Source organism: Solanum stenotomum, chromosome 2, assembly GCF_019186545.1.
Source record: "Solanum stenotomum isolate F172 chromosome 2, ASM1918654v1, whole genome shotgun sequence".
In the NCBI taxonomy this organism is placed as follows: Eukaryota; Viridiplantae; Streptophyta; class Magnoliopsida; order Solanales; family Solanaceae; genus Solanum; species Solanum stenotomum.
Window position 1 is genome coordinate 6,149,815 of NC_064283.1, and position 14,893 is coordinate 6,164,707.

Sequence of the window (14,893 nt, forward strand, 5' to 3'; positions counted from 1 at the left end):
AATTTATATTAAAGTGTTTGACGAGGCAATGGATTTTTTTTAAAAAAAAAATAAAAACTCATGATTAATTACTGAAATATTGGAATGGTAATAAATCATCTAATTGAAAATAAAGTTGATATTTTAAATTTAAGTTATTGCTAATATAAAAATATATTATCTTTTAAAAATTAATTAAAAAATTCTTTCTATCTACTTTTTTTTATCCACTAAAAAATAAATGTTCACCTTGCTTTTATCGAGATTAGTTAATCATCATTTGGTCCAATATTTTATTAATTTTAGAGACATTTTCAAAAAGTGTTAATTGCTATTAAAAAAATATATTGAACGCCAAACTATTATTGATAAAAATCACTTTTAATATAACAATCTTTAATTATAACGATTATAAGTGAACAAGAAAAAACGGACCGAGCGATTAATTTACGACAATCACGTGTGGTCATTCCAAGAAAACCCCACAAAATTACGAGAGAAAAAATAAATTCATAGTTTCACGCCGTTTACTGATGCAAAAATCTTTCTTTGGAATATGATATTTTAGGGAGATGTGAGTGAGTGACAGATTTCAGAAATGCAACTTTTAGACTTAGGAAGAGTGTTAAAATTGTAAAAATATTTTCTACTCACTAAACCTAATTATTTTATTAATCAAAGTTAGGCACTTTGTAATTAACCTACTTTTTCAGTAATTATTTAACCATTTGTTGTTCTTTTTAATTAAAGATTGCCTAAATACTCTAAAAATGACGTGCTTTTCACCCAACTTTCTTCGATATTATTGATTTTTTAAATAATTTATTTTAACAAAAGTCATCATCACACGTCAAGATTTCACCATGCAAGAAGTAGCAAGTACCAAATTTTGTAACTTCTAGATAAATAAATAAATATAAGTTCAAACTTTGGCTTCAAAGTCCATCAACTTTGATAAAATATTGTTTTTTTACTCCTCATTAGTCAAAAAATATATCATATTTTAGTATTTATTCGGTCTTGGTTAGGTAAATATTATGTATGGAATCTTTTTAATCCCTATACTTCGTTATATATAAAGTTTAGTCAATTTGAAGTAATTAAAAAAAGGGATTGTTATTCCACTGCTATCACGTAATATATATCACCACTTTATTAAATTAGATTAGTATTTTTTTTTGTTTTTCCATCCGGTGTCCGGAGCTCACATCGGAGCTCCTACTAAATTCGAATCGCGCTCTGCAGGGCTCATTCGAGGTGACGCTCCCAACAAAATTTTCTCCATACCCAGGGCTCGAACCTAAGAACTTTGGTTAAGGATGAAACACTTCCACCAATGCACCACAACCCATGTTGGTAAATTAGATTAATTAATTACCACTTTGTTGGAATATGAACAAGTTTTATCCCTTTGCACATTTGTCACCTCTTCATATGATTCAACATTTTAATTCAATAAAGGTAGAAAGTGCATTGCTGAATATTCACACACTCAAAAATTATTTTGTTTATTCTATATATATTCATCTTAATTATTTTATTTGTTTCTTATTACTATTTCCATCTATCGAGTTACAACATTTGTCGTTTAATATAAATGTCACAAAAAATCTTATGAAGATTAGAGCTGAAGAATTTAATTTTAGGCCGATAAGTTTCTAAACAAGTGGTTCACATTAAAAAAACTTTATAAGACATTAACTCAAGTTCAAATGATACGTGACATAACACAAATTCACATTTCACATGGTATGCGTGTGCTTTAGGGCTCGATTATCGCGTAGCCTAAGGGGAAATTTGGAGAGGATTGTTGGCTCAATACGAATAATACATGTCATGTATTTTGATTATGAAAAATATGGATCAAAGCCCAGACACACTCTCATCAATACATTGGTGGGTAAAATCTCAACGAAAACGCACATTGAATCCCTAAGGAAGGTATATGTGATGACCAAGACGAAAAAAGGGCCTACAAAGACGGGTCATAGAGAAGGATTGGCGTATTTCATTGTTGACAAACTTCTGAAAAAGGATGTATATGATACCTTAAGCGAATTCTTTATTGGAATATGAGAGGAACATAAATAGCTTTATAAAACATAACACATGTTACATGACACATGCACTTTTGAGACCGATAATGGTGTAGCCTAAGGACAATCCATGAGGCATATTGGACCAAATTGAACAATATGTGCTATGAACTTGTATCGTAACATAAAATAAGTCGCGACGAGACGCATTTATAGTAGTTATAAGATCCAAACTCTTAACCTTATAAGTTAAAAGACTTGATTTTACCTACATAACATAATTATCATGATAAGCAACTACTCCTTGCATGTAACAACTTTTGAGATATGAAATATGATTTGACTAATGTTACTCTATCCAAGAGGATAATTCACAATTGGCATAATCCAAAGTGTGCATAATTAATATAATCCTAATTAGTCGCATTTCATTCAATCAAATCAACTAATTAACTTAATCATTTATTACAAACCAACAACCAAGGTAGAATTAAGGACTTTGTTTGTGGAAGATCAATCGTACAAAGTGACCACATCATTTTTTGTTTTTGCTTCTATATAAAATCCACGAGCATGATTAAGATAAATTGATTTATTTAGTTCTTCACAATCACGATATATTTTCAGTAAAAGAAATCTTTATTTCTACTCATAAAACATCTAAAATGTATCATTACAGGAACACTTGCAAAGCGTTATATTCTACGTCTATTTCCTTCCTAATTATTCCATATACAAGTGGACAAATATTGAGTATAAATAAACAAAAACAAACGATCAATTTTTTGATTAAAATTATGTTCTTTTTTATGATGGATATTCACTCATAAACAATCAAGAATCAACAAGATAGATCTATGTTAAACAATGTGTTGCAATTATACATAACAAAACAAATGTGAAGTTTATTTAGATTCACATATATTTAGAGTTGACTAGGTCTACTAGCTAGGTAGTTAATTGTTGTTTAATAATTTGACCTATTTCTTTTGTTAATATTATGTGTAGTGAGTCTAAATAGCAATAACATGCCATGTGTGATGTCCATGTAGGATCCCACATGGCATAGGCCCATACTCATTCTTTTTGCTCTTTGACTTATCACGTGGATTTGCCATGTATATATCACGCGGTTTAATTTAATTATAATTAATCTCGTTGACTATATTCTAAATTAAGAAATCCATAATTATGTATAATACTTATTTGTTCCTATTTAATTGTCCCAACATTTTGATTTTCTTTATCTAATTTGAATATCTTTTATTAGTTCTTGATCTCCTTGGCCCTATATATTTTTGGAGTTTAATATATTATCCCATTTAAATTTGTGAGGTCCGAAAAGGAGTACAAGCCTATGAAGAAGAGAGTCGAATCTCACATTGAAATAAGAGAAGAAAGTTAGTCATCTTATAAAAATGACCGTTCAGAATCATCAATGTTTGAATTAAAAATTAAAGGACAAATCCGTGTGAGTCTAAATTTAAAGTGGACAATATCTTAACAATTGGATTAGAACTCTACACCATTAGTGTAAATTGCATTTCTAAAATTATATACTACAGTTAAAATGTGATTTTACTAAATTTATTTAATGAATTTAACTTATATGAACGGCCACAATACACTATTTGTTCAATTTTACTTGTTGTAGAAGTTTATTACTTGCACCTTATTCTTTTAAAAACGAAGCGTAAAATTTGACTTTTTGATTATATTATTTAAATATTGAATGTTATAATAGATATATAACAGTATCATTAAAATATTCCAAAAGAATCGAAATCAATAATATTGTTAAACAAGAGGTTTGACATTATTATCTGAGATCACTCAATCTCCCCAAGCATATTTAGCCAAATAAGTTTAATTTGAGGGACCTTGTATTGGATCGTTTAGCATCATGTCTTAATTAATTTTGGTTATAGCTTTTATCATAAAATGACAAAACCTTAGATTAATGTAGAAGGGACCCTTCACTAAAGTAATATAATACATGAATAGAGCAGGTCATTTTCTGATTGAAGTTGACCCAAAAGGGCCCAACAATTACCATCTTTCGTGGAGTGTCTTGGACTTAAATTAAAGAGATTATTAGAGTTTACATGATAATTATAATTTATTTATTTTTCTCTTTTTCTTTAAGGATGTGTTTGGTAACGGAATTTTTTATTTATATTTGATTAATTAAAATAATATATAAAATAACAAAACAAGTGTAGACATTGTAATTGGACTCTACAAGACGTGTTCAATTCTAGTTGGAACTCTACAATATGTGTTCAATTCTAATTAGGATTATGGGAGGCTAAACCATAAACCCTAGTTCATGCCTATATAAAGGGTACTAAATTTCCTTAAAAGTCATCTCGAATATTCCGCAAATTGATGGAATATTCATATAAAAGTCAAATCTAAATCATCCTAGTTCGAGAAACATATTGAACTCTAGAAGACGTGTTCAATTTTGTCACTTTAAAATTTGTTACAAGGTCCGTAAAAATCAGAAACATATGGCTTGATTTCCAAGTTGAATAAGTAGGAAACATAGATTTCACAAATCAGAAACATATGGCTTGATATTTATTATTTACTAACTATCAGAAAATAATTTTTAAAAATTACTTATTTTTTTTAAAAAAAGTTTAAAAACATTTTCGATTCATACCAAACACACCCTATAGTCTTCAATCAAAATTATAGATAAAGCTGGTACGATATGATTGATTTCCGTTGGAAACAAATTAATGAACATATCATATAGTGAATATAGTTTTTCATTAAATTGTTTTGGACCCAAAAGAAATCAATGATAGAATAGTCTTCTTCTACATGTGCTTCTGTTTGTAGCATCTCTTTATTATTAACTATAACTATAATAATAATAATCCAATAGTTTAGTCTTCCTTTTTTCAAGAAACTAAACAAATAAAAAAATTAGTCGTCATCAAGATTACTAATCTGTTTATCCTATTCTTTTTTAGGATCATAATTTAATTCTTTAAATTATAATATTAAAATCTGACTCATTTCAATTTTTAATTTATCTGTTATTAAAAATCATATTATATTATTCACACTTCAAATATATCATTCAGAACGTAAGGGTGATGTTATTGAGTCTCACATTAGTATGGAAGGATCCACATACACCATACGAGCTAACTTTTGTTAATGTTAAATTATATTGATGATTTATTTATCTTATTTCCTTTTTATAGCTATAAGAGTATGTCATTATAGGTAAGAAAGAAAGTGTTTAAAGTTAACAAATTTCCAAATATAGAAAGATATTATTCACTTGAAATAACAATAAAAAAAATGTCATATATAATGTAACACGTAACAAGCTAATAGATACTCCTTTGAGTTTTTATGACTTCTTAACTACTAGTATTACTAAAACTATATTTATATCACCAAGTTTGACTTGTTCCTAAAATAATTGTTTATTATTTGAACCAAGCAAAATTTAATTAATCAATCAGATCATGTCTTGGTTCATTTTTAGCACTTTACCAGCAGCAGTTTGCTGACCAAACTCCATAATACAAGCTTATGCTCATTTAGATGCAGGGCGACTCAACGTAAGTAAAGGCCTAAAGCGGAATTTTAATTGAAGGCCTAAAATCTAAATAAATTTCATATGTGTTTATTTAGAATTTATCTTTCTTACACTTTTCAAATGCAAATTATTACTTAGTATTTTTTTTATAAATAACTTCTTTGATTTTTTTTCAATTATTATTTCAGATATGATTTTATCAATTCATTATTGAATTTTTTATTTCTCTAAGACAATCATTATATGAATATAACATAATATAAGTAATAAGTTGACAAATTTTAAATAAATATAAGTATTAAAACACAATGGGTCAAAGATAATAAAATAATATAATTTTTTTAATACTTTTTATTATAAATAATCATTTTTTATAATAAAAAAAAATTAACACATTGAAGCCCCCTAAAATTGGGGGCCTAACGCATATGCCTTAATTATCAAAGCATAGAGCCACTGATTAGATGCTTTATACTTTCAACAAACATTAGCACACAACTCAATACAAAAGAGATGCACTTGTCACCCCTTTCAATAGTTGAACAAGTTCAAATGATCTCCATGGATATATTCTTACACTAAAGTTTGAGTGCAAATAATGAAAGTCATCTCTTTATAATAATATAATATACTCCCTCCGTTCCTATTTAGTTGTCCATATTTCCTTTTTTAGTTGTCCCTATTTAGTTGTCCATTTTGACAAATCAAAAAAGGACAACTAATTTTTTCCTATTATACCCTTATTTAAATAAAATTTTCATAAGTAAGTAAATAAACTTATGAACTTCCCAGCATTGATTAGTTATATTGAGTGAATTTATTTTGAAATTGTAAATTGTACTATAAGGGTAAAATTGTAACTTCACTATGCTAATCATTGTTGCCTTAATCTGTGTGTCATTTCTAAAGTGAACAACTAAATAGGGACGGAGGGAGTAATAATATACTCTCTACGTTCACTTTTACTTATAACATTTCACTTTTTGAGAGTCAAACTGTATGATACTTAATGATCAACATTTTAAGGTGTATTGTCAACTTAATCATATTAAGATGGGAAGAATAGTAACTTATGACATTTCTCGTAGAATTTTTGAACGTCTAAATTTTAAATATTAAAATCATCTCATTCAATTTAATTTAAAAAAAATCAGTCAAATTAACTCTTGAAACATAACAAGTAAGAGTGACAAAAATAGTGTAATTTATTTACTAGTTTGTAGCTTAAGAAATGACCACTATGTCACATGACATCTTTGGACACCCCATATGAAAAGGATCTTGTTTTTTAGTAAAATAATTATAACTAGAAGAGCCCTTTTTGAGAGGGGTGTTTTAAGAATGAGTTGAGAGATCTAACCTTAGTTTAAGAATTAAGATTGTCTTAATTTTTAAGTACAACCTAAATCAGAAAGTTGCATATGCAAATGTGACTAACACCATCATCAAATCTTCAAGTACATGTTATTCAAGATACTATTTACACTTTTTACTCTAGATTATATTATTCTAAAAGTTGTTAATATAATTATTTTTCAAGACTATAACATTAACTAAGACAAAATTTGTGCGCTTGAGCTACACATTATCGATTTTATTTCGAATAAAGGAGGAATTAAGGTTTAGCTAGGCTATAAGAGGAAGCAATAAAAATTGGTCAATTTATGTTAAATCCTCAGAATAAAAAATATACTCCCTACTTGAGATTTTTTTTAATAAAAAATTAGCAACGGCCAAATTCTATAGCTAAACAAAAAAAATTATCATTCTGTTAACTACAACAAATTATTTGACGACGAACTAGTGACAAATTAAAGTTCATAATTAATTTAAGTATTTTTTAGTGACATAACATGTTTCGATCTTCCCTTATACGCTCTACAACTTTTACATGAGACCTAAGAACGATTTTTCTTTGAGTATATTACATAGCCCCCAACTCTATTGGGATTGAAATATATCTAGTGAATTGTTGGTGTTATTATTGTATTAAAGAATTAATTTCAATTCACTAGTGATTAACAAAGGATATTTTGAGATTTAGTGTTAATTAATCAATTAATTAGCAATTAGATTAAGACATTCTTCTTACTCTAGTCTTAACCACTCTGGCCTATAACAGGTGTTTTCTCCTTAACATGGAGCTGGCAATATCATGGCCAATTTCATTATTTTTACTATCACATGAATTATGTACTATTTGATCAAGTAGTAGATTGTTAAATATAAATAAACATTTTTATAATTCATCATATTGCTTATATCAAATTAAAGAAACAATATTGATTTCATCCATCCAATTTTATTTAACGAAGTTAGTTATTGCTTAAACATATTATTGTCAACTGTTCATAGTGAACCATACCATTTACAGTAATTATTAGTTCTTCAACTTAATTAAGTAGTTAATATTCAAAATAAAACATTTAATTTGACTCTAGAAGGTGTACGTTACCTTGTAATATATAATTTGACCCACTATAAAAGGGAAGAAGGAAAATGGCAATTATGATTTGGTTATGTTCAAATTCAAATTAATTAATACTCCCTTTGTCTTTAATTACTTGTCAATTTTTCCTTTTTAGTTGTTTCTAATTACTTGTCCATTTTGACAAATCAAGAAAGGACAAAATATTTTTATCTATTATACCCTCAATTAATTACTTTGAAAAAGGTAGAACTTCTTAAAACTCTTAAGTTTTTTAATTCATCCACTTCATAATTAATAGGGGTAAAATGATAAACTCACTATGTTATCCACTTTTCTTTTTTAGTTGTCCCTAATTACTTGTCTATTTTGACAAATCAAGAAAGGACATTTTTTTACCTATTAAACCCTCAATTAATTACTTTAAAAAGGTCTTGAAAATCTTAAGTTTTTAATTTATCAATTTCATAATTAATAGGAGTAAAATGATAAACACACTATTTCAATAATTATCTCTTAATAGGTGTGTCAACTCAAAAGTGAACAAGTAATTAGGGACAAAAGAAGTAATTGTTTTCTTAATAAGTATGTCACTTCAAAAGTAGACAAGTAATTAGAGACATAGAGAATAAGTTGGTAAGCACATGAGATTTTTTTTATTTTTTTAAAACAAAAGCCTAGGGTGAAGAAAAAAGAAAAAGCTTAGTCCTAGAGAGATTGAGAGTATTACTCACGGTTGGGCGAACATTAATTATCTATAACCGATGTTTACATCAAATTATACTAAAAATATAAGTATAGAACATGCGTACATGGTTGACACATTAGACGTATTTCACACTGAAATGTGGTAGGAAAAGTGACAAATTTTATGATTAAGGGCGATCTTATGCTTTTGGATTAGATAATAGTGTAGCTCGAAAAATAAATCTGTAAAATTACATGTTAGGCCAAAATGAACAATATGTACCATACGTGATATATAAAGCATGTATTCCTAATGTGAACTCAAATTAGTTGAGTCAATAAAAATTCAAATATCGAATAAAGAAAAACAAGTAGGTTTAGAAATTTGAATTAACGAGGTTATTAAGAAAATGAAGTGCAATTTGAAAAAGAAAAAAAACATTATGTGGTGGTTAAGATGCTCTACTATTATTGGGGCACATGCTATGAACAGATAACTGCTGATTAACAAATCCTTAACCACCATTTAATTTTAATTATTTAATGCAATGAACATGATTAATTAATCAATTAGTAATTATAGTGTTGATGGAAGAATATATATATTTATATATTCATGTCCAAGTAAGCCAACGCCCATATTATGCTCCATATGGGTGTTATAAATATAGATTGATTTTGTTTTTATTATTTTATTATTATTTAATTAAAATATTTAAATATAGTTATTTTGATGACTTAAATAAAGAGGGAGGATTGTGCATGTTCCTATAACAGTTCTTTGTATCTTACCCTTTCACATCATAAAGAAGGAAAATAGCTTTTAATGAAGTTTCATCTTATAATTTTCTTATATTAAAGATAAACTTTTACAATAATCATTTGGTATGGATTGGTTAATTTTAATATTGAGTTGCTAACTTACATACGAATTAGAAAGATAATGTGTATAAAGTCTTATTTCTATTCAATGAATATAAAAAAATATTTCTGATAGACCTTCAGAATTAACCGTCACATGATAACCTTTTACCAAATTGCCATATGTTATCGGCCAGTAACTTAAATGGATCCTTCAATTACATTTTATGTGAGATCTTCAAGCTCTTTAAAAAACAATAACATATAATAATATAATGAAATTTTAATGTTGTTTCAAATTAAATTGCATAGTATCTATTACTTCCATAACTGGAAGAATATTTGTCCACTGGCATAATATAGGTTTCTTATAATTAAATTAAATTGACCAAAATAAAGTAGAATTTTTGTAGGAGCTCCTACCTTTTCGCTCCGCTGGTGACTCAAACTTACAAGTTTATGTTGGAGATAGAGGGTGTTTATCAATCTTGTCTACACCATGATATGATAAACTGAAGAATAAATATTCAATGACATTTTTAAGGAACCTCGTAATCACTATCATTTGGGTATGCACATGGTAACTTTGCTTTTGTACAAATAAGTACAATAGCTCCCAAAACTACACAAGATAATTCTTTTTTTTTGGTTTCCGACTCAGTGTGAGTTCACATTAGATCCCCGATTAAATCTGAATTATACACTATATAGAACCTATTTGTGGGTGACGCTTCCAACAGAATTTTCTCCATACCCATAACTCAAACCCGAGACCTATGATTAAGAGTATAACAATCCCACCACTACAATATAATTATTGTACTATCATCAATAGTAACTTAAAACAATAATAAAGGAGACAATTCTATAGTTGTAGATTTGTAGTCGGTTAGAGGGATATGAAAATGACACTAATGTTGAAGAATATAACGGAAAGAAAATGTCTAAATAGAAAGAATTTCCTTACTATTTTGTTTTGCAGTTAAAAATAGTTAAGGGAAGAAAAACAAAATTTCCCTTTTCTTATATCTTGTGTTTGTCAAATGGACAAAGAAAGAAATCATTTTCCCTTCTCCACTCTTTTATGGAAAAACACTAATTCATTTATTTACTTACTCCCTCCGTTCTTTATTTATATGTCATTCTTACTAAAAAAAAATAGATGATCCTTACTAATACTTGTCATTTCACAAAACCAATACATAAATAACACCGTTCTTCCTATTTTAATCTTGAGAGTTATTTGCCTTGAAAGTATGAATTTGACTAACATAGGAAAAATAAATGATTAATTCGTGTTCATTAGTCAATTTAATTAATCAAAGTAAATTAACTATCTTCATTTATTAAAAACTTGACTTCAAGAGAATACTAAATAAGGGTACAATAATAAATTTACCTAATTTCTTAAGGGACGTGAAATCTAAAATGGTGAGTGGTGACATATAAATAGAAACGGAGGAAATATCAAACATACAATAGTATATTTAACCTACAATACTTTAATTTAGAAATTTTAATCCTAAAATATTGATTTGATCTAATTCAATTTAGATTTGAAGATAAGTTAAATTAAACCAGATATTTATCTTCCCACCTTTTTTTTTATTAGTACAGACAAAGCATTAAAGGAGCAAGAAAATAAGTATTTCAATGCATGTAAATTGATCACATACTGAGATCTTGTGAGATTCTTCAATCAGAAGAAAAAAATTAGCTTCATTTTTCTATCTTGAAAAAAAAAGATAGCTTCACAATAAAGTGTGCAAATGCAAGGGGGGCCAAATCAATCATAGGGATATAAAGTCATAAATGCAAAACAAGACACAAGATGGATATTTATATTACTAAGATCCCACTATATTATTATTCATTGAATTGAATATAAGTTATAAAAGGTCTATTTCTCTTAAAGGAAAAAAAATGCTTGTATTAATTTTTTGGTTACTTTAACTTCCAGACTTTGACACTTTGGTAGACTTGTAACACGTTTATTTTGGCTCATTAGTGCTTTGATAAATCCACTTATAAGATAAGGTCTATTATTCAATGAACTTGGATCTTGTGCTTTCTTTCCTACGTTTTTTGTTTCGAGTCGAGCCGAGGTGAAGTTTGAATTTTTAATTTATGAGTTTTGAATAATAACTTTTTCTTCTATATTGTGTTTTACCATATTGTTCATGCATATTAAATTTAAAAAGTAACATAAATATAAGATTTAAGTTAAAGATACTGAGTTCTATCGTACCAGTAATTCTAATTTAAACTTGGCAATAATTTGAGGACAGCAGATAGCACTACCAAAGGAACCCCAATTACCAACAAAAATATTTGTTGGTAAATTGATCAAATTGGTTGACAAATTGAGTTACTAACCAAATGCCAACTTATATTTATCCGTTGCTAAAAGGCTCGTCGGTAAATATTACCAACCGATTTTAATTTGTTGGTAAACTTACCAACCAAAAATCAGTTGGTAAACACCCAAAGATGTTACAAAATTTTAAAACATGGCCTTGAAATTTCCGTTGGTAAATTCACCAACTAATTTTTGGTTAGTATATCGTTAGTACCTTTACTAATGAATTGAAAAGGAGTTAGTAATTTTTTTTCTCCATTATTCGACCCCGTTTGTAATTATAGTAACAAATGTCTGATAGTAAACTTTTCTAGATACATTGGTAATTGGTTAGCAATTTTAGTAATAGAAAATTTATGTTGGTAATTTACCAATAAATTTTAAGTATTTTTTTTTTTGGTTTCCCATCCGGTGTCTGGTACTCACATTGGATCCCGGCTAAATTTGGATTCACGTCGGGAAGTCCCACATTGGGGGGTAAAGCGCTCCCTAACAAAGGCGACTCCGTACCCAAGGGGGATCGAACCCGAGACCACTGCGCTCCCTAACAAAGGCGACTTCGTAACCAAGGGGAATCGAACTCGCTCCCTAACAAAGGCGACTTCGTAACCAAGGGGAATCGAACTCGAGACCACTGTGCTCCCTAACAAAGGTGACTTCGTACCCAAGGGGAATCGAACCCGAGACCTCTTGGTTAAGGATGAATGAGTACTTACCACTCCACCACAACCCTTGTTATTAATAAATTTTAAATACGTTAGTATGATTATTTGTTTTTTCTAATAAATTTATTAATTGATAGTTAGTTTGTCGGTAATGTATCATTCAAGTTCAACGTTAGGTTAGTAATTGATTGAAAATATGTTCTATTAACTGAATGATTATCTAATAGTAAAATATTTTTTAATTTATTGCATTTAAAAATCTAAGAGCACGAATATAAATCCAAAAATATTAATATCAATTTTATAAATCATATTTAAATGAAACAATGCAAAATCTATGATAACAAGTTAAATTAATCTCAATATGACACATATCATTACATCAAAAATTTTAATTTGAACACGTTTACCAAAAATATTGACCAAATCTAAATTTTGGCCAATTGGCCAAAAGTTAAAAGTTAAAACGCCTAACGGTATAAACTGAATATGAAAACCTCAAAATTCAAACCAACTAACCTATAAGACGAAAAATGACCTTCTAGAGCTAACCGCGCTAACAAAATTCAAATTTGAGCATGTTTCCCAAAAATTTGACCTAATTTAAATTTTAGCCAAAAGTTAAAAGTTAAAACGTTTAACGACACAAACTGAAAATAAAAGTCTCAAAACCCGAACCAACCATCCTATGAGACCAAAACTGAACTTATATGGCTAATCGCGGTGACAAAATTTCAATTCGAGCACAATTACCAAAAATATTGACCAAAGTGAAATTTTGGCCAAAAGTTAAAAGTTAAAATGCCTAACTACACAAACTAAAAATGGAAGCCTCAAAACACGAACTCTCTATCTTATTACATAAAAAATGACCTTCCGTATCTAACTGCATTGACAAAATTCTCATCTAAGCACGTTTATCAAATATATTGACCAAAGTTAAATTTTGGCCAAAATTTATAAGTTAAAACACCTAACGGCACACACTAAAAATGAAAGCCTCAAAACCCGAACCAACATTCCTACTAGATAAAAAATGACCTTTGGAGTTAATTACGCTGACGGAATTCTCATCTGAGTATGTTCACAAAAATATTGACCAAAACATAAATATTTAATACACCTAACGGCACAAACAAAAAACGGAAGCCTCAAAACTTAAACCAACCTTCCTGCTAGATAAAAAATGACCTTTCGAAGCTAATGACACTGACATAGTTCTAATCTGAGCACGTTTACCAAAAATTTTGATGAAAGTCAAATTTTGGCTAAAAATTTAAAAGTTAAAACGCCTAACGACACAAACTGAATATGAAAGCCTCAACACTAGATGCTGATTTACAAAATTTTTTAACTTCAATTGGTAAATTTACCAACTATTCAAATATAAATTAGTAATTAATAATTTACCAATAAATTTTATCACCATTGGTAATAGTTACTATTCAACTAAACATTCATATGTAATATTACCAACTAATAATTAATATGTTGGTAAATTTTACCAATGGATTAATGATCGGTTGGTATATTACCAACTATTTTAATGATGTTAGTAATTTACAAACTACAATCTTTATTTATCGGCAAAATTTCCAACTAATTGGATATTAGTTGGCAAGTGTACCAACAAATTACATTTTGTTACTAATTTACCAACACATTTATATTTGGTTGGTAAATTTAACAACACAATCTTGCCGTTGGTAAATGTTTGGTTAGCAATTCATTGGTAATATGTTAATAAATTATATAAACAATTTTTTGTCATATTTACCAACTGATATATACTTCGTTGGTAATATTACCAACAAAAGATGTGCGTTAGTAATATTTCAGTTGGTAATCCAATGATAGAATGTTGCTAAATTTGGCGCCATTTTTTCTCGCCGTATTTACCAACTAAAATACTTCGTTAGTAAGATATTGGTTGGTAATCTGTTAGAATTTCGTTGTTGAGTTTAAAATATAATTCAGTTAGAAATATGTTGGTAATTTGTTAGTAGAATACTAACCAACTTAAGTTGTTAGTAAAATATGTTGGCAATTTGGGATTTTTTTTGTAGTGTAGTACTAAAAGACTAAAGATGTAATCATATATATCTTGAACATCTATGGTAGTAGTGATTTTATTCTCCACGTACTAGATAAAGTAAAAAAAAAACACGTTTATATATATATATATATATATATATAGAAGATTCCTTGAATGTCCAAAGATGTATTGTTGGAACTTGGAAGAAAAAAAATTATTTGAAGACTAACATACATTTTTTGATCCATGGGATAAAAAAGCAGAAAAGATGTGAGAGA